This window comes from Triticum aestivum, chromosome 7A (assembly GCF_018294505.1).
Source record: "Triticum aestivum cultivar Chinese Spring chromosome 7A, IWGSC CS RefSeq v2.1, whole genome shotgun sequence".
Taxonomy (NCBI): domain Eukaryota; kingdom Viridiplantae; phylum Streptophyta; class Magnoliopsida; order Poales; family Poaceae; genus Triticum; species Triticum aestivum.
This window is the reverse complement of record NC_057812.1, coordinates 484,586,542-484,608,248: the sequence shown is the minus strand read 5'-3', so window position 1 is coordinate 484,608,248 and position 21,707 is coordinate 484,586,542.

The following is a 21,707-nucleotide window of genomic DNA, read 5'->3' as shown; positions in this document are numbered from 1 at the left end:
CTAAGCTTGGGGATGCCCCAGAAGGTATCCCCTCTTTCATCTTCAACATTATCGGTAACCTCACTTGGAGATATGTTTTCATTCGTTACATGATATGAGTTTTACTTGGAGTGTCATTTTATTTTGTTAGGATTTGCTTGATGTTATTTAGAACAATATTTTGCATCTTTATTTTCAATAAAAATTCCAAGGATAGCCTTTGCCATGCTTATTTTTCAAGTCTACATGTTGCTGTTTCAAAACAGAAAGTTTACCGGTGTTGCAAAAATTTCCGAGAAAAGTCAGAATGTGGTAAAATGTTGAAACTTTTTGCACAATAAGATCTGATAAATTTTATACAGTGTTCTAAATGTTCATAATTTTTGGAGTTAAATAAGTACTGATACTCTTGCATTCTTTACAGACTATACTGTTTTGGCAGAATATTGTTATGTTTGCATTGTTTGCATATGTTTGCATGTTAAATTATTCTATTTGAGGATAGGAGTATTAAATATGTAGAGGCATTTAGTATTCAATGTTGAATAATAATTCTAGTGATTTGCTATAGTAGAGAATGATAAGGTTTTTGCATCGGTTTATACTAACTTATCTCACGAGTTCTTGTTGTGTTTTGTGTGGATGAAGTCTTTAAGATTTAGGTAAACCGTGATATAGAAGGAATTAAGGAGACACAAAAGCTCAATCTTGGGGTCCAAGGCACCCAAAGATAATACTTGAAGAAGTCTCAAGCATCTAAGCTTGGGGATGCCTCGGTAGGCATCCCACCTTTCTTCTTCAACAATTATCGGTTAGTATCGGTTGAGCCTAAGTTTTTGCTTCTTCACATGATGTGTGCTATTATTGGAATGCCATTTTGTTTTGCTTGCTGTTTTAATAAAATACTTAGATCTGAATTTTTTTAAATGAGAGAGAGTCCTCAAATAGCTACCCATTTACATAACTACTAGCTTGATCTTCACTTATATCTTTTTGGAGTAGCTTGTCATTTACTCTTGTGCTTCACTTATATCCTATGAGTGAATTGTTGAATTAATTGAATATCATGAAGTTGAAATTATATCATATCTAGTGATAGGTTCACATTGGGTTTAGAAAGTGAAATATTTTGAAGCTTGACAATCACAATATTGGTCATACAAGCAATTCATGAATAATTAGTATAAGGAAGAGAACTTTCACATGCAAATACACTATCTTGGAAATCTTTTGTGATTGTGAGCCCCAACCAAAATATTATATGCCAAAATTGTTGACGTTGGACAAGGAAGACAACACAATGGTTTATGTTTGTTCATATTCACATAGAAGTTATATTGTCATAGATCGTTCAACATGTGGTGCTTGCCCCGCATCCTTGCTAGCCAAAAATTGCGCACCAAGTAGAGATACTACTTGTGCATCTAAAAACCCTTAAACCCAAATCTTATTTTCAAGAGTCCACCATACCTACCTAAGGATTGAGCTAGATCCTTCAAGTAAGTTGTCATCAGTGCAATAAGGCAATAAAAATTGCTTCTAATAGTGTTAGATCATTTAGTGTAAGACAAAATTGAGCATTGTACGAACTTGTTATGGCAAAGAATAAAAGAGATAGAATGCATAATAAAGGTTGCTATCATAAGGAGCAATATAATGTGACGTTGTTTCGCACTAAGGGATTGAGGATACAAACAAATAAGCGCATGGCAACCTTTGCTTCCCTCTACGAAGGGCCTACCTTTTACTTTTATGTATTTACTTTCATGCAAGAGTCAAAGTTTTTCTCTCTATTCCTTTTTATTTTTCTCTTTTTGCAAGCATCATGTGGTGAGGAAAGATCTTGGCACATATATCCAGTTGGATATGGGTAGCATGAGTTATTATTGTTGACATCACCCTTGAGGTGAATACGCTGGGAGGCGAAATTATAAGCCCCTATCTAGCAATATGTCCGGTTGAAACGTTTCGCTCATGTGTATGTGGTGATTGTTAGCAATCATAGAAGACTATATGATGGTTGAGTATGTGGAGGTCTTACTTAAACACTGTTGAATAAGTTGAATTACAATTGCTTGGTGACTGAGAACATAGGATGTTGAGTTTCAAGATAATTCGTTGTTGGAACCTTAACATGTGAATTGGTTGCTAGTTTAACATGAGAAGTTTTATAAGAAAGAATTGCTGTTATGATGCTAGGAAAAGTGATTGAAATTGTCATTGATCAAACTTGTGCACTTTTCTAGCATTCACACTTCATAAATTATTTCTTTTATCATTTACCTACTCAAGGACGAGTAGGAATTATGCTTGGGGATGCTGATACGTCTCCAACGTATCTACAGTTTATAAAGTATTCATGCTATTATATTATCATTCTTGGATGTTTTACAATCATTTTATAGCAAATTTAGATCATTTTTTTGGACTAACCTATTGACCGAGTGCCCAGTGCCAGTTGTTATTTTTACTTGTTTTTTACATAGCAGGAAATCAATATCAAACGGAGTCCAAACACTGCAAAACTTATTGTTGGTTTTTTGTGGACCAGAAGACATACAATGGGCCAGAGCAGCACTTGGGGTGCCCCGAGGGGGGCATAACCCACCAGGGTGCACTTGGGCCCCTGGGTGTGCCCTAGTGGGTTGTGCCCACCTCGGTGGCCTCCGGCACCGCCTCTTTGCCCTATAAATTCCCAAATATTCCAAAAACCCTGAGGGTAGCCCTAGATCAGAATTTCAGCCACTTCAAGGCTCTGTAGGCACGATAAATCAATCTAGACCCCATTCCGGCACCCTGTCGGAGGGGGATCATCATCCCGGCGGCCACCACGATGAGGAGGGAGCAATCCACCTTCGAGGCTGAGGGTTTGTACCCGTAGCTATGTGTTTAATCTCTCTCTCGTCTTCTTGAGATGTCACGATCTTGATGTATCGCGGGCTTTGTTAATATAGTCGGATCATATGGTGTTTTCCCCTCTCTATCTTTTTGTGATGAATTGAGTTTTTCCCTTTGAGATTTTGTTGTTATCGGATTGAATACTTTTATGGATTTTAGAGCACTTGATATGTGTCTAGCATATGAATACTCGTGGTGACAATGGGGTATCATATTGATTCACTTGATATGTGTTTTGGCACTCAACTTGTGGATTCCTGCGGTGACATTGGTGTAACCTATGCATAGGGGTTGATGCATGTTCTCATCATTTGTTTCTCCGGTGAAAATCTTGGGGCACTCTTTGAGGTTCTTTGTGTTGGATTGAGTATTATGAATCTGAAATTATTTGATGTTATTTTAGTATGAACTCTTGGATAGATCGATCGGTAAGAATAGCTTCGAGGTGGTTTCATACCCTACACACGAATTCTTCGTATGTTCTTTGCTACATAGGAACTTTGGAGTTATTCCTCATTGCATGTTGATGGATGGTTATATGATCCAATTATATTAGCATTGTTGAGAGATTGCACTAGCGAAAGTACGGAGCCTAGGTGTCGGGGTGAACTGATCCTCGAACACCTATGGGGCCGGCGGACCGGGCCCCTTGCGGTTCGGCGGGGGGCGGAGATCACACGAAGAGCAGATCGAGGCGAGGCACACGAGCAGTTTACCCAGCTTCGGAGCTCTCCGGAGAGATAACACTCCTACTGTTGCTTGTCTGATTGTATTGAGTGGTGTTCTTGCTCTCGAGCGAGAGAGTGATGTGTTTTCTGGGCTACGAATGGATCAAAGCCGACTGTCTGAGGCTCCGAACCCGAGCCCCCTCTACGTTGCGCATGGGCCTCCTTTTATACGCTAAAGGGGTCACCGACAGGTGGCAACGCAAAGGAGGGTAAAAACGTAAAAAGCAAGGTAGTTGATACAGTTGCTTGTACAGTGCACCCTACCTAACCCTGACGGCAGGGGACAAGGGCATTAAATGCCCGTCTGAGTCGCCCGAACAGTGCAGAAAAGGACCGTTAGGGGCGCCACCGTTCGCCACGATGGTGATCTTGTCAGCTTCGCATGCCACCGCGTACTGCTGGCTGCAAAGCCTCCCGCCACGCGCACCCGGAGAGGCCCCCAGAGCGACACGTTGGTGGATGCGCTGGAGCGTGGACGCAGAGTGGCCGCCTACCGCGGCAAGCACCTTGCCACTGTCATTATCTTCGCTGGGCCTAGAAGCTCGTCGCTCACCGGGCCTCGGTGTACCTTGTTTAGTGTTCCCGGCAAGCTCCTCTTGCCGGGGCCTTGCTGCCTTGCCGGAGCGCGTGGCGCGTCGCGGCAAGTTCCTTGGAGCGCCATGGTTGGCCTTCCCGGCAAGCTCCTCTTGCCGGGGTCTTGTCTCCTTAGCTTAAATACTTTGTTCTTGGATGGCTCCAAGGGAACCTTGGGTGATCTTGGCGTTCGCCCGGCAAGCCTTTGCCGCGGGGTGCTGCAACTGCCCGTGCACAAGTTCGGGGTACTAGGGTACCCCTATTCTAGTACACCGATAGGAGCCCCCGGGCCTGGGCCAGACACGGTGTCGAGCGCTGTTAGGCCAGGCCCAAGACAGGGCACGGGCACACGCGGGCTGGGCCACGCCAAATCTTGTTCTGTATCTACCGCACTCTCCCATAATGGCACGCGTTGAATGCGGCATCGTGGGAGAGATCGTGGGTGGTTGTTTATTTGGAAGGCCGAAACGTCCGCCCCATCCCTCTTTATAAGCAGAGGAAACAGGGGCAGTTCGTTCCCCCTCGCTGGTTGCTGCTACTCCTTCTTCACAAACTCCGCCGCTCTCCCCTTCTTCTCGAAGCCGAGAGAGCAGCGTTCCGCACCCCATTGCCACCAGCATCACCACGCCGTTGACCTTCCCCACCACCTCCGCCATGGCCCCGAAAGCCGACAAGGGAAAGGGCGTGAAGTCGGCCGAGGCGCAGCGGCTCGCGGCGCTGCGGAAGGAGCGGGCGATCTTCACCCCCCAGCTCGGCGTGCAGGAGCTGAGGGAGTACTTCTACCTCTTTTGGGCGACGGAGACGCGTGCGCATCCGCGCACGAGGGTACTCCGGCCGCTGCCTCGGAGTCGGCTCCAAATGGGTACCCGTTCTTCCCGCTATTCTTCTATTGCGGGCTCTGCCCGCCCTTCTCGGAGTTCTTTTGTGACATTATGAACACATATGGCTTCCGCCTCCTTGACTTCACCCCCAATGTTGTCCTGACCATGGCAGTTTTCGCACACTTGTGCGAAAACTTTGTCGGAGTCCACCCTAGTGTAGCCCTTTTCCGCCATTACTTCATGCCTCGGGTAGAGAGAGGAGAGCCGCTTGCCGGAGGGATTGCTTGGATCTCGAGAGTCGGCAAGAAGGATGCGTACTTGGAGGGTGAGCTCCGCAGCAAGTGGGAGGAGTGGAGAGCGGAGTGGTGTTGGATCGTCGAGGAGGATCTGCAGCCCTTCACCGCCATGCGCCAAACTCCAATAGTGCGCGGCAATGACTGGAGCAACGTGGCCCCGGAAGACGAGAGGCTGAAGATCGCCATCACTAGGATTCTTTGCCTCAGGCTTGCCGGGCTCACCGTAGGTGCTGTCGGGGCAGATTTCCTCCGCCGCCGCATTGCCCCCCTGCAGGAGAGGGGGAGGCCCGCCTGGGAATTCAAGAATTCGGCGGACATCATGAGGCTGTGGCCGGGCCTCAACTACAACTTCACCGTCTTGGAGTTGGATGCAATGCTCTTGGAATTATTCAAACGCGACCCCCAGCACCCATTCACACTGCCGAGGGGCGTAGTTCCTTTGTGCAATAACTCTTCGCTTGACCGGATCCGCGCCATGATGCCGTTGTGCGATTCACACGGCATCGTCCCAACTTGGCAAGAGCATGTGGATGACGTTGTGCGAGCATTCTTCGACACCTTGGAGGAATTGCCGGTCCGCGCTGACGAGCAGAAGAGCCTTACCCGTGACACCATCGATGAGGAGCTGCAACTCATCGCTACTAGGGCGGAAGAGGCTGCGGCCGCAGCTGCTGCGGGTGTGTTTGGGTTTACTGTGGAGGAGGCGGAGGCTGCAGAGGCGGCAAACCTTGCCGAACGCGCGGAGTTCATGGGCGAGGAGGAGCCTGCTGGTTCCGAAGCCGAGTCGAGCGAGGCCGGCGAGGAGGAGGCTGAGCCTTCAGAGAGCTTGCCACAGGCGGAGCCCCTGGCCCCGCCAAGGAGGCGCCTTCGCATGGCCGGGGACGCAGCGGGGCGGCAGCTGGCTCCATAACCACCGAGCCGCACGACGCGCTCTACCGCGGCAAGCAATGTTGCCGCGGGAGCGCCTCACGCAACAGCGGCAACTGGAGTGGGATCTTCCCGGGCCACTGCCACTGCCCCCGCCAAGCGGGCAAGGGATCCTACTCCTCCACCTCGCCGCACCGAAGGAGGGCCGGACTTCGATCTTTCCGCGCTCAGCTCCGACGAGGAGGAAGAAGAGTGAGTTTCTTTGGTGCTCTTACAATCCCTCAATCTTGCTGTTTTATATCTTGCATCTGACTTGCTCCAATCTGGACTCCTTTCTTTTTAGAACACTGGCCCAGAGAGCGGCGAAGAGGGCCAAGGCCGCAGTGATCGTCATCGAGGATGACCCCATCGTGTCAGCAGGAGGTGGGTCCGAGACCACCTTGACGGACCCGGCAATCACCCCTCCTCGGAGAAGCCCCCAGCGCAGCCCCCAGCGTAAGTTCATAGTTTAGCCTTCTGCTGTCGGGCGCGCTTGAGTGCTTTTTCCTTTGTTGATATCTTGCTTGTTGACTTGTGCAGGAGCAGAGCAGCCTCATCAGGAGCGCCCGGAGGCCGGTCCCGAAGTGCCACCTGCTTCGACTGCGCCGCCAAGGGAGGAGTCCCCGGCAACGGAGCGCTCTCCGGCAAGGGGGGACTCTCCGGCAAGGGACGGCACTGCTGATCCTGCGGCGACCGAGGCCGCAACTGAAGATCTTGGCGCAGGTAATCAACTTGCCCAAAAACTTTCCCTTGGGTTCTGCTTCTTTAGTTTTTCCTTTCTTGGATTTTTTTTGATTGATTTTCCTCCCCTCTTCATTCTTCAGACCCATCTTTGGCTGAGCCAATGGAGACAGAGGGCGCCGGCGAGGAAGGTGCCGGTGCTGATGTGACCGCCGGCGAGGAGGCCGCCGAGGCTGCTGCGGCGGAAGCCGGCAAGGGGTCGGGCGATCGCACTGACGACCCTGAGGCCGCAGGAGCGCCGGGCACTGCGCCGACCGCCGAACCCTCTGCCGCTTCTGCGGAGCCGGGCTCCGAGGAGCCCCAGCCCGGCGCCTACTTGCAGGCCGGTGATAATATCTTCATCAAGCTACCCTGGGCGTCGAGCTCCAGGGCGCCAGTCGAGGGGGAGACTTTTGACGGGGAGGTGCTCACCTCTGCTGGACTGTCATTGGTTGACGCGCCCGGCAGCAGCAGCGGCGAGCCTGAGGAGGAGCAGCTGCTGCGGAAGCTGCTGTCACTCTACCGCACCCGGCAAGCCAAGCTGGCTTCCCGGGAAGCGCTCGTCGCGAAGGCGGGAGTTGACATGGAAAAGCGTGCGGAAGAGCTCTGGAGCCAAAATCAAGAAGCTCTCTGGTCCCTGGCGCAGGAGCGGGAGCGAGTCCACGAGGAGCGCATGGCCTTTCTTCTCGAGAAGGCCGAGGCTGAGGAGGAACAAAGGCTGGCTGCCGAGAAGCAGTCCGCGCGAGAAGGTGAACTAGTGCAGCGGAAGGCCCACCTCGACACCTACGAGGAAGAGCTTGCCGAGCGCGAGCAAGCACTTGGCGGGGCGCTCAAGGAGGCAAAGGATGCCACGGCAACTGCAGAGGCCGCCAAGAAAGAGCTAGAGGAGAAGGTGGCGCAGCTAGAGGCCGACATTGGGAAGAGCGGCGAGGAGCTTGCCGCGCTCAAGCGTGAGTGAGAGAAGGATGCTGCCGCCCACGGTGAGCTGCAAGGCCTTCTCGCTGAGAGGGGCAAGGAGCTCAGCGCCGCCAAGGATTCCAAAGCAGACCTGGAGCTGAAGCTGGCCACGCTGACGCAGACGCTGGAGGCCGCCAAGGAGCGGGAGAAGACCTTGGCGGAGAAGGTCAAGGCTGACGCGGCGTTGTTGGAGAGCATTGCAGTTACCCAGAACTCGTTCAGAGACACAGTGGAGCACTGGACCGAGGGTCTGGTGAACACTGCCGCCGTCATCAACGAGGAGCTGGCGTAGCTGGGGATGGAGGACTTTGGGTATCCTTCCGACGAGAGCCTTCAACCCAGCGCCAAGCTCAGCCTATTCTTCAAGGGCGTGGCGACGGCACTCCAGCGGCTCCGGGAGAGGATCCCGAAGCAGCTGGCCGACGAGTCGCGCAAAATCTGTGTCGGGGTTCTCCAGAAGGTGCTGATGAAGGTAGCCTTCCGCAATCCAGGCCTCAGCTTCACCAACGTCCTCAGGTCCTTGCCGCCTGACGCCGATCTGGATGCACTCAAGGCCCTTGTCACACCCATTGTGGACAAGGTGAGCGAGATCAAGCGAGTCGAGGGCGGACGCGTAGATTAGGCCGCCCATTTCTTGTTTTCCCTTGTCGCTGCTAGTCATGTTATGAGAACAGTCTGTTAGAGCTGCGACAAGTTATCTTTGTAATATAACTTTATTTCTGTTACCAATTGCAATGTTATTTCCTCTACTAGATTCCTTCCTTTGTATGTTTTCACCCTACGCTTTTAGGGAACTAGTCGGCGCAGGCTCCCGAGCCGCGAGCGCTGAGTGCGGAACTTCAGCAGCCTGCTGGCGGCGCTGCTTCCGACAAGAAACCTTGTCGCGACTAGATGCAGCATGATTAAGCTGTTGAGCGGACTCGAAACAAAGTAAGGGCGCAACTAGCCACGAGTTGGTTCCTCCGCGCACAGGTTTTTCATACAAAGCAGGGTCGTTCGAGGAAGATAACTCAAAAATTAAAAAAAAGTGATTGCTCAAACTTTGGCAACTTAGCTTTTCTGTCATTTGCTTCCTGGTAAGGCAAGTCTTTGTTTGAACGACGCCTGGCCCATACCACAATCTTATCTTCCCCCCCCCCCCCCCGGCAAACTTGTGTGCGAGAGAACCTTCTTTTCCTTTAAAAGAAAATGAAAGAAGAGAAAATAATAATATGGAGCTCTTCGGCTCGTTACTGCTTACCGGATGTAAGTGCTACACAAAGTGTCAGATAATCACATGCAAGAAAGGAACTAACGCATGAAATGGACAAGCTGTGCGGAGCACATGAGGTTTTACTCATGCGCGGGATCTGCGCCTGGCTTTGTACAAGGGATTACATGCAACAGCGGCAAGACTTGTACAAAAGGTAGTTGCCAGAACGGGTTCCGGCAACCGCGCCTTATGGGAAAAACTTACGAAGATGTTCTATGTTCCAGGAGTTGCTCACTGGAATGCCATCTTCGGTCTCAAGGCGGACAGCGCCAGGCCTTGTGACTTGTCTCACCCGATAAGGGCCTTCCCACTTCGGCGTCAACTTGTTGGAATTCTTGGCGGACTGAATGCGCCGAGGAACAAGGTCGCCTTCCTCGAAGCTTCTGGCTTTAACTTTGCGGCTATGATAGCGGCGCAAAGCTTGCTGGTATCGAGCAGCTCGTACGGCAGCCTGAAGATGATCTTCCTCAAGGAGCAGCACGTCGTCTTGCCGCAGCTGTTCTTGCTCAAGCTCATCATAAGCGAGCACTCGAGGTGATCCATATACGAGTTCCGTGGGGAGAACTGCCTCTGCTCCATAGACTAGAGCGAAAGGTGTCTGGCCAGTGGCTCGATTTGGCGTCGTTCTGATCGACCAAAGAACCACCGGCAGCTCCTCGATCCAGTTCCTTCCGCACTTGTGCAGCCTGTCGAAAGTTCTGGTCTTGAGCCCGCGCAGCACTTCAGCATTTGCCCTCTCTGCTTGACCGTTGCTTCTCGGATGAGCAACGGAAGCGAAGCAGACCTTGGCGCCAAGGTCTTGGACGTACTGCATGAAGGTGCGGCTCGTGAATTGCGTGCCGTTGTCGGAGATGATCCTGTTAGGGATCCCGAAATGGCAAACAATCGACCTGAAGAACTTGACTGCTGACTGTGCTGTCACCTTCCTCACTGGCTGCACTTCCGGCCACTTTGTGAACTTGTCGATTGCGACGTACAAGTACTCAAAGCCCCCGACAGCTCGGGGGAAGGGGCCGAGAATATCGAGCCCCCAGACCGAAAATGGCCAGGATAAAGGGATCGTCTGGAGAGCTTGAGCTGGTTGGTGTAACTGCTTGGAGTGGAACTGGCACGCTTCACACTTGGTTACTTGTGCAGTTGCATCCTGGAGGGCTGTCGGCCAAAAGAAACCTTGCCGGAAAGCTTTGTTGGCAAGTGCTCTCGCGCCAATGTGGTGGCCACATATGCCTCCATGTATCTCCGCCAACAGATTTTGTCCATCTTCCCGGTGAATACACTTCAATTTCAAACTGTTGAGTCTTCTTCTGTATAGTATGCTATCGACAAACTGGTACATACTTGACTGTCGGGCTACTCTTTCCGCTTCTTCTTGCTCTTCGGGAAGTTCTCCTGTCTGAAGGAAATGGACAATCTGCTGTGCCCATGCTGGAGCTTGTGGCTCAACAACAAGGGCTAAAGGCACATCTGCTGCTGCGAGAACGTCCGCTTCTACGGCAAGGGCTTGCGACCCTACCGGAGCTTGATGTTCCCCGGCAAGCTTGCCGGAGCAAAACTTGTCGGGAGCGTCTGCTTCAACGGAACAAACCATAAGGCTTGCCGGAGCAGACTGCCCCTCAGCATCCTTGGTGTTGATCTTGGGGACTTTCTTCGCGGCGGCTTCGGGGAGCTCTGCCGAAAAGTAGTCACCAGAAACCAACTTCCTCTTCTTGCTTTGTCCAGTTGATGGTGTTACGGATGGTTGAGTCAACTTAAGCACAAAGATCCCTGGTTCCACAGGTAACTTTAGTGCGGCGCACTTTGACAGGCCATCAGCAATATCATTCTGAGCTCTTGGGATATGCTCCATTTGTAGGCCGTCAAAGTGCTCTTCTAGCTTCCTCACTTCATCGACATACGCTTCCATCAATGGACTCTGGTATTTCTTGTTCACTTGTCGGACGACAAGCTGTGAGTCACCCCTGACAATGAGTTTCTTAATCCCAAGGTCTGCTGCGATTCTGAGACCGGCAAGCAATCCTTCATATTCTGCAGTATTGTTGGTTGCTTGCTCTTTGGGAAAATGCATCTGGACTATGTACTTGAGGTGCTCTCCGGTGGGTGCAACAAGCAGCACACCTGCACCGGCGCCTTGCAGCGAGAAGGCACCATCAAAGTACATCAGCCACTCTTTGCTTGCCTCTTTGACGGGGATGCACGTTTCTGAAATTTCTTCATCCGGGGTTGGCGTCCACTCTGCTATGAACTCTGCCAATGCTCTGCTTTGGATAGTTGAGGTGCTCTCAAACTTGAGGCCAAAGCTTGACAGTTCCAGCGCCCACTCGACAATCCTGCCTGTTGCTTCTGGATTTTGCAGTATCCTCTTCAGCGGAAAGCGAGTGACGACTGTGATCTCATGTGCTTGGAAGTAATGGCGCAGCTTTCTCGAGGCCATGAGGAGGCCGAAAAGCAACTTCTGCACACCAGAGTACCTTGATCTAGCCCCCTGCAGAAGAGAACTGACAAAGTAAACCGGGCGCTACACCATTCTCCTTGGCATCTCATCATGTTCCTGCGCAAACCCATGTTTGTCGGGACCAGAGCTTGTCGACGAAGCCCCCTGCTTGTCGCTGGATGGATCTGCCGTGGTTGCTGGCTCATCATCCGCCTCCCTCTCCGCCACTAACGCAGCACTAACCACTTGATTGGTTGCCGCTATATACAACAGCAACTTCTCTTGCGGCTTAGGTGCGACAAGCGTTGGAGTGGAGGACAGGTATCTCTTCAAGTCCTGCAGCGCAGCCTCCGCTTCCGGAGTCCATTTCATTGGACCTGCCTTCTTCAAAATTTTGAAGAATGGCAGGGCGCGCTCAGCAGATCTAGAGATAAACCTGCTGAGAGCAGCCACGCAACCGGCAAGCCATCGTACATCCTTGACGCACTTTGGTGCTTCGATCTGCTCAATGGCTTTGATCTTGTCAGGATTGGCTTCAATTCCCCGCTGAGACACGAAGAACCCGAGAAGCTTGCCGGAAGGGACTCCAAACACGCACTTCTCGGGGTTAAGCTTGAGGTTGATCTTGCGCAGGTTTGCAAATGTCTCGTCTAAATCTTGAATCAAGGTCGCTTTGTTCTTGCTCTTGACCACTATGTCATCCATGTAAGCTTCCACATTTCTGTGTATTTGTGGCTCAAAAGCTTGGTGGACTACCCTTGCGAATGTTGAACCAGCATTCTTCAAACCGAAAGGCATCCGTACGAAGTAGTACGTGCCACACGGGGTGATAAATGCGGTTTTCTCTTCATCTTCTTCTGCCATGAAGATCTGATGGTATCCTGAGTATGCATCAAGAAATGAAAGCAAATCACATCCGGCTGTGGAGTCGACAATCTGATCAATACGCGGCAAGGGAAATGGGTCTTTGGGACAAGCTTTATTAACATCAGTGAAGTCAATACAAAGTCTCCATTTCCCGTTAGCTTTGCGCACAACAACAGGATTGGCCAACCACGTGGGATGGAGTACTCCTCTGACAAGGCCTGCTGCTTCCAACTTCTTGATTTCTTCTGCGATGAATTCTTGGCGCTCTACTGCCTGCTTCCTGACTCTCTGCTTGACGGGCCGCGCATGAGGACAGACGGTAAGGTGGTGCTCAATTACTTTCCTGGGAACACCGGGGATATTAGATGGTTGCCACGCAAACACGTCGACATTCGCCCGCAGGAAAGCAACGAGCGTGCTTTCCTATTTGGCGTCAAGAGTGGCGTTGATGGTGAAGGCACCACCAGTGCCATCCTCCTTGGCGAACACCTTCTTAGTCTCAGGTGGAGCTGCCATTGCCTTCTTACACTTGCCGGAGTAGGCATCAGAGCTCTTGCCGGACTTGGTCTTCTTCTTCCCCCCGGGAGCTTCAGCGGCAAGTGTCCTCCGTTCTGCTGCAGCTGCTGCTTCCCGGTAAATCTTTTCGGCACAGATAAGAGCATCCTTCTTTTCGCCAGGGACAGAGATGAGACTTATTGGGCCTGGCATTTTCAGTACGTTGTACGCATAGTGTGAGGCTGCCATGAACTTGGCGAGTGCCGGACGACCAAGGATTCCATTATAAGGTAATGGAATGTCGGCAACGTCAAACGTGACCCTCTCAGTCCTGAAGTTCAGCTCACTGCCAAATGTTACCGGCAACGTGATCTTTCCCTTTGACTTGCTCCTTCCCGGGTTAATTCCTTGAAATGTGCCGGTCTCTTCGAGCTCGCTGTTAGGGATCTGGAGTTTCTCGAGCACCGCGGAGGAGATCAGGTTCAAGCCGGCCACGCCGTCAACTAGCATCTTAGTGACCTTGAGGTTGCGGATTGTTGGTGAGACCAACATCGACAAGCACCCGACCGCAGTTATGCGATCTGAGTGGTCCTCAATATCAAAAATGATAGGCGTGCCGGACCATTTTAGAGGCTTGCGTGACTCGACGGGTGGTTCTACTGCATTAACTTCCCGCACCCACTGCTTGAGCTGGCGGTGCGAGGCATGCAGAGAAGCACCACCGTCAATGCACAGGACCTCTGTGGCTTTCTGGAACTCCTGCTCATCAGTCTCCTCATCATCCATATCTTCATCGTCGCCGTCATCTTCATCCTTGTCGCGGCCGCGAGGAGGTCTGTCTCCTTGCCGCTGCTTGGCCTTGCCGCGGCGTCCTCCTTGGCCGGGACGTTTCTTGCCGGATCCACCAGCTCCTTCCTGGGCCTTCTCCTTGTCGTGCCGCTCGTATTCAGCTTTCTGTTGCTCAACAAGCTGCTTGACTCTCTTACAGTTCTGAAGATCATGGCCCTTGGTGCGGTGAATCTTGCAATACTGCTTGTTGGTGCCGTCCTGCTTGTCGGCGACCACCACCTCCGCGGCAACCTCCTTGCCGGAGTCACCAGTTTTGGCTTCCTTGGCGCCGCCACCATTGCCGGACTGCTCAACAACTAGCACTTCTTTGCCTTTCCTCCTTCTGTTGTTCCGCCGCCGGTTTCTCCTTGTCGGGGCAGCATCTTCGCTGTCAGACCCCCCCGCTCCTATATTTTCTCCGGGGAGTCTCCTCCCTTCCTCAGCACGCGCACACTTGTCGGCCAGTGCATATAACTCACTGACGTCCCTGATCTTGCACATCGCCATTTCCTCCCGCATCCTGTGGTTCCACACGTTCTGATGGAACGCGCTGATCACTGCGGCCGGGTGGACGTCTGGGATGTTGTGCTGCACACTACTGAATCTCTGAATGTACTTGCGCACGGGCTCTCCTTCCTTCTGGGCGAGCAGATGAAGATCACTCTCCTGGCCATGAGGCTTGTGTCCGCCGGTAAAGGCGCCGACAAACTGATGGCACAGATCAGCCCAAGAGGATATGGAGTTGTCCGACAAGTGCATGAGCCAGGACCTGACATTGGGCTTGAGCACCAGCGGGAAGTAATTGGCAAGGATCTTATCATCTCGTCCCCCGGAAGCTTGCACCGCAATAGTGTAGATGCTGAAGAACTCTGACGGATGTGTCTTTCCGTCGTACTTCTCCGGTACGTCTGGCTTGAAGTTCTTTGTACTGGGCCACTGGACTTGCCACAGCTCACGAGTGAACGCAGGACAACCTACCGCGTACGGCAGATCGCCTGGTTCCCCTGGCGCATGCATGTCAACAGAGGGCCCAGCGCGCTTGTTGGATTGACGTCGCGCTTCTCTTTGGCGCTCGATGCGGGTTCGAGCGTCTTCTTGTTGTCGATCATGAAGAACTTGGCGCTGATCGCGACGAGGTCGTGGATCCGACGATGCAGTGGAGTTGCTGTCGAGGTGGATCCGGCGAGTCGGCGATCTTGGCCTTCGGGGCGGTGATTGCATGGTAGTTGCACCTCCGCCCGTTTCGTCGCCACCGGCTCGCGTCCGGCGGTCCTGCCGCAGCGGCGACGCGCTCGGCCGCCGTGGAGTGTCGCCGTTGGCGTAGCCGATGAGACTCTGAATGGTGGCTCTCCATTCGTCGATCTTGTCTGACGTCGGAGGGTAATCTAGGAGAAGTTGGGCTCGCGCCAAAGCTTCTGCTAGAGTGGTGGGTGGCAGTGGTGGACGGCGCGAGGAGCGGGACGTGCTCGAACTTCTAACTATGTTAGAAGGAGCAGTATCCCGTCCAGGCGACCGTGCCCCGCTCGTGCCAGCACGCTGGCGTGCATGCTGGTCTTGAGCGCTCCGAGATCCACCAGCTTGGTCTTGGGCTATCATGCGTATGGAATTACTAGTGCCATGACGCTGTTGATCTTGCGCCACCTGAGAGTGGCGTGGAACATGTACAGTCGCCGAGGTTTGTGCAGCCTTGTTCTTGGACCTGGCGGCATCATCGGCTTCCTCGTCGACGTCCTTTCTTCCGCCGGCGTCCATCCCACCACTCGTTTGCTCCAACGGTGGCGGAAGTGGCATGGATGGAGCGGCCGCCGCCGAAGTCTTCTTCTTCGGTGGCATGTTGATGAAGGGAATAAGGATCTAGCTCGTGTGAACGCCGGATCAGGTTCACACAATCTCGATGCCCCCTACCTGGCGCGCCAAAGATGTCGGGGTGAACTGATCCTCGAACACCTATGGGGCCGGCGGACCGGGCCCCTTGCGGTTCGGCGGGAGGCGGAGATCGCACGAAGAGCAGATCGAGGTGAGGCACACGAGCAGTTTACCCAGCTTCGGAGCTCTCCGGAGAGATAACACTCCTACTGCTGCTTGTCTGATTGTATTGAGTGGTGTTCTTGCTCTCGAGCGAGAGAGTGATGTGTTTTCTGGGCTACGAATGGATCAAAGCCGACTGTCTGAGGCTCCGAACCCGAGCCCCCTCTACGTTGCGCATGGGCCTCCTTTTATACGCTAAAGGGGTAACCGATAGGTGGCAACGCAAAGGAGGGTAAAAACGTAAAAAGCGAGGTAGTTGATACAGTTGCTTGTATAGTGCACCCTACCTAACCCTGACGGCAGGGGACAAGGGCATTAAATGCTCGTCTGAGTCGCCCGAACAGTGCAGAAAAGGACCGTTAGGGGTGCCACCGTTCGCCACGATGGTAATCTTGTCAGCTTCGCATGCCACCGCGTACTTCTGGCCACACAGCCTCCCGCCACGCGCACCCGGAGAGGCCCCCAGAGCGACACGTTGGTGGATGCGCTGGAGCATGGACGCAGAGTGGCCGCCTGCCGTGGCAAGCACCTTGCCGCTGTCGTTATCTTTGCTGGGCCCAGAAGCTCGTCGCTCACCGGGCCTCGGTGTACCTTGTTTAGTCTTCCCAGCAAGCTCCTCTTGGCGGGGCCTTGCTGCCTTGCCGGAGCGCGTGGCGCGTCGCGGCTAGTTCCTTGGAGCGCCATGGTTGGCCTTCCCGGCAAGCTCCTCTTGCCGGGGTCTTGTCTCCTTAGCATAAATACTTTGTTCTTGGATGGCTCCAAGGGAACCTTGGGGGATCTTGGCGTTCGCCCGGCAAGCCTTTGCCGCGGGGTGCTGCAACTGCCCGTGCACAAGTTCGGGGTACTAGGGTACCCCTATTCTAGTACACTGGCACTAGGCCTCATTTTCAAGCATTCCATTACTGTTTGTGCTTCGTTTTATCAATTGCTACCTCGCTGTTTTTATTGTTCTTATTACCAAAATCAATATCTACTATCCATATTACACTTGTATCACCATCTCTTCGCCGAACTAGTGCACCTATACAAATTACCATTGTATTTGGTGTGTTGGGGACACAAGAGGCTTTTTATTATTTGGTTGCAGGGTTGTTTGAGAGAGACCATCTTCATCCTACGCCTCCTGCGGATTGATAATCCTTAGGTCATCCACTTGATGGAAAATTGCTACTATCCTACAAAACTCTGCACTTGGAGGCCCAACACGTGTCTACAAGAATAAGTTTGTGTAGCAGAAATCAACAGCTAGCGCTCCTTACTGGGCCACGATTCATTATGGCAGAAAGACCGATGGACCAGTATGTACATACATGTTTGTGACGAGAATGACAACTCTATGTATGCTTCGACTGGGTGGGTCCCGGCTATCAGGGAGGATAAGGAGGCACTTCCTTACATGCAAAGATATTGATGGTGGATCTGAGCTGACAGGGGGAGGATTCTTTTTTTGCGTGTAATAAGGAGGCACTTCCTTGCGTGCGAAGATGTAGCTGGTTGGTCCATCTGTCAGCCTCACCGCGTACAGTCCTCTTCCGATGGCTGTCGTTCGTTGACCACGTTGACCATGCCGCTCGGAAAACACCAGGCGGTGGACGACGGGAGGCAGGGAACAACGCAGGGCCTGGGAACATGCAAAGGGTAATACGAGGGTTGACTAGTTCGGCTGCGGTGTGAGCCTGCCGTCGCCGCAGAATAACAAGGGGTGTGGGTGAGTACAAGGATGGCCTGGCCAGCGGTGGATGTAGTAGGGGGCGGTGAGGCCTGCGCGGCAGCACAACCGACCACGAGAGACAAGAGCATGCGGTGGTTTGGACGTCTGGAGCAAGAAAATTAGAGGTTGAAGTAGTAGGACGACCGTTGGATGTTAACAATCCAATGGTCACTGATGATAGAATCATTTGTTGACTAAGTTGACAAAGCCCTGCATATGCGTCAACCTAGTAGGGACACAAGTCAGCCTCCAAATCCGGTGGGCCCCAGCTCTCATGAGGAGCACTCGTTATTTTCTGCTTAATAAGGAGGCACTTCCTTCCGTGCCAAGATATAGCTGGGGGTCCCAGCTGTCATTGGGAGGATTCATTCTTTTTGGCGTCATAAGGAGGTACTTGCTTGCGTGCGGCCATGGACCATGTGAGTCCCAACTGTCAGCCTCTCTATGTACATCCCTCTTCTGATGTTGTCGTTTGTTGACAACATTGACCATGTCGTGTCGAGAACACCAACGCGATGGACGATGGCGAGCCACAGGAAGGGAATGACCCGGAGGCGGCAAAGCCACAATAGTGGAGGGATGTGGGTGAGTAGAGGGATGCCCTGGCCAGTGGTGGGAGTAGTAGGGGCGGTGAGGCCTGAGTGGCAGCGCAGCCGGCTACGGGAGGCGGGAATAGGCGGTCCCCCCGGCGTTGGATTTGGCGGCTAGAGCAAGAAGATCAGTGATTGAAGGAGCACGATGGCCCTTGGATTGACAACTAACAGTCACGTCTGCTAGAATTGTTTGTTGATGTATATAATAAGTAAATAAATCTTGCATACGCGTCAACTTAATAGGCCCACAAGTCAGACTATTCCCTATTTTTTAAATAATTTACAGCTCATTGCAACTTCTTATGCAATTTATTGCAGTCCATTTTTTGTTGGCCAGGGCCAGGGTTAAAAATTTAAACGAAATTTTTCATATTTCGATGGGGTCCAAACTATTTTTAATACCGAAATGTTGGGCCAGATTTAAAGTACTTTGAAAATATATTTAAATTAGGTTAAAACCCAGTGAAATTGGAATCTAAAAATGTGAAAAATTTCACAAATTTGAAAGTAATTGCCAATTTGTTGTTTGTTTTTTATATTTACATCCCATTTCATATTACTTTCAAGATTTGCAGCCATCTTGAAATAGTTGTAGCCCAGCAGGGCATAGAAAAATAAGTAGGCCTGGATTGGGTATTCTTCAGAAAAAATAAACTGGGCTCATTTTCACAAAGAAAAAATAGCTGGGCTGGTCATGTGGTGAACGTGAAATATAAGCCTGGGCTAGACAGGCCACAAGCCAGTTGAAACCCTACTCCGTCTCAACAATAACAAAAAAATACTACTCGAGCAGCTACGTCCCTAGTGTCAGTCGATCTTGTGTTGTTCTCTTGTCTATCAACTATACGCTGACAATGTCGTGGGTCCCGGATGTTTGCAAACCACTAGAGGGAAACATTTTCTTTTTCTATAGGCTGACAATGGAGTATATAACAAAAAAATAGGAATTTTCTTGCGTACGGCCATGGACATGGTGGGCCCCTACTGACATCCTCTCCATGTATAGTCCTCTCCCGATTTCTCTTGTTTGTTGACCATGTTGAAAACGCGAGAGGGCGGCGCCATAGCGAGTGCACCAAAGCGCGCTGAGGACGACGATGAGGCCTCGGACATTGGCGTTAAGGATTTAAGAGACAGTGGGGCGGCGATGCATGCGTTGAGGCGCAACCAGCCGTGGGAGGAGGAAGTAGGCGGCCCTGCCGGCATTGGTTTGGTTTTGGCAGCTGGAGGAAGACAGGACTAAAGAAACACGATAGACTATAAAAGCAGTAAGAGTACTTAACAACCTTAACTAAACTAGCAGGGGCACTTGGCAACCATAGCTAAAACCGGTATGAGTACTTATACACGTTCAACCATACAAAGCACGCCTCGAACAGTGCTACTTTGCCTACAGTTAACCAAGGGTGAGGCCACCAAGCCCCAGGACAAGGGCCAGGCGCCACCCCGCGCATCCACAACCTTCTGAAAGCGGGTTCATCTCGCAATGTGGTCAATAAACAGGATATTCACTTTAGAGCCATGGAAAAGCATGAGCATAACCTTCTATCCTATTCTCCAAGATGGCCGGACCTTCATTATTTGAGACCACCCATGAATAATTACCTTTTCACCTCCACGGGAAATGGAGTAGGTCGACATAAACATCATGTCGTGACCAAGCGTGAGTCTAACCCGACCATGGTCAGGCATCTGTATAGTAACAATAGAACTGGGTAGTTTCTGTTTCAAGAAGATCACAACTATAAAACTGTGTATAAGCAAGAGTTTATGAACAACATATATAACAGAAAACAACTCGTACCATAAATTTCTCAACACAGTTGGAACTGTTCAACATGTGCAGCAGTGGCAAACATATCCCACGTGGCCTTCCACCATTAAAATGCCTCACAAGGACCTCAAGACGATCAATAAATTGTAGGAACTCGTGCATGTCGTCCCAGTCAACTTTAGTGCCATCAGTAACAGTCGAGTTCTTATAGAATAACAAACGAGTAGTGTGCTGCAGACTAAGGCATAGCCTAGTGGTGCGAAGGGGTTGATGCCTTCCCACCCACCCAGGTTCAAGGCATCGTACTTGCAATTTGGGTTTGTTGCACCAATTATACTATAGGGACCTCCCTTACAGTCTTTCTATCAAAAAAACGAGTAGCGTGCTTAACTTTGAAATAACCTACACGTGCCACCAATTATAAGAAATATTAGTTAGAAGTAGCATCTTTGTGAGAGAAGGAATCACAAATCGTTACTACTTCTAAAGTTAAATTGTGATTAGTTAGAAAGAATAGGTGGATTAAGAAGTAGTCGAGGCAACAAGAAAGAACCAGATACAAAACTAACATGGATGAACTACTGGAACAACGTTGGGGTGGAAGATCATAGTGAAGATGAGACCAGGTTCTACTATTTCCATCAACATTCGTGCGCCATCTTTCAGTCTGTAACACTTGAGAAAGTTTATCCGAGTTCGGCCATAAAAAAGCAGCGATCTTCTTGGTTCATGAAACCAACTCGGAACTTATATGTCTGGCTTGTCTTCAATGTGACCATTAAACTGGTGTATCCAGTTATGGCAAGGCCGACCATCTTGAGTACATGTGTTCTAGCAGAGCAAGGAATGTACTGCATGAAAAATAATATGAGAACACAATGTATTCGCTATCCAAATCTAGAAATAATTTCCTACTTTTTTGACTATTTACTGTGAGGCAACAACCCCATAGTCCTTTATTCATCACCCAGAGTTCAAAAGAATAAGTTACAAAGTATTTACAAAACAAACAAAGCCTCACCTATTTACAAAAGAACTCACCTAGATACAAGAAACTATAAAAGCCTATGGAAGGCCCTGAATCCAGCCAACAATCTTTGATTTGATGGTATCCTTTTCCCTACGGACTAACAAGGAGATATCAGGAATGAACAGACATCTCTAAGAGCTGAAGGAGGGTCTAGTATGCCTGACGGTTTTCCCATTGCGTGTGATCCGAATACACCAAGCAGCAGTTAGAAAAACCTCTAAAAAGAAAGGATGGCCAAAGTTGTTCTTGGCATGGAACTCCAATGCCTCCCTGGTGTGACCAATCAATCCGTAAATAGTTCCACACTCTTATGTTGAAGTTACATGTGAAGAAAATGTGGATCCTATCCTCATAGCTCCTGGCAGGACACATGACACAAAGATTGTCATCATCAGGGTTCCTCCAATGACGTCGAACTAGCATATCCTTTTTGTTGAGTCTATCCAAGAACAACAACCAAGCAAAACATTTAATCTTCATTATGCATTTGCACTTCCAAAGCCATTTAATTTACATGGAGGGATGACAGGCAGGTGTGTGTGAGCATTAGTGTGTAATAACTCTTTGCTAAATAGTCTCCCTTGTCCATGCAACCCCAAACATCATTTTCCATGGGATCATGTTGCAAATCAGATATCCACACCTGAAGACACTCCAATTGAGCAGCAGCAACTTGGGAAATGGGCAGGATAAACAAGGAAGAAACCTCAGCAATTGAAAAGAACACTGCCATAGAATGCTTATCATCAATAGCATAAGGGAATAAGTGTGGCAATCTATCATGAAGAGGGCGGGCAGACCCTCCCACATGCCAACCATT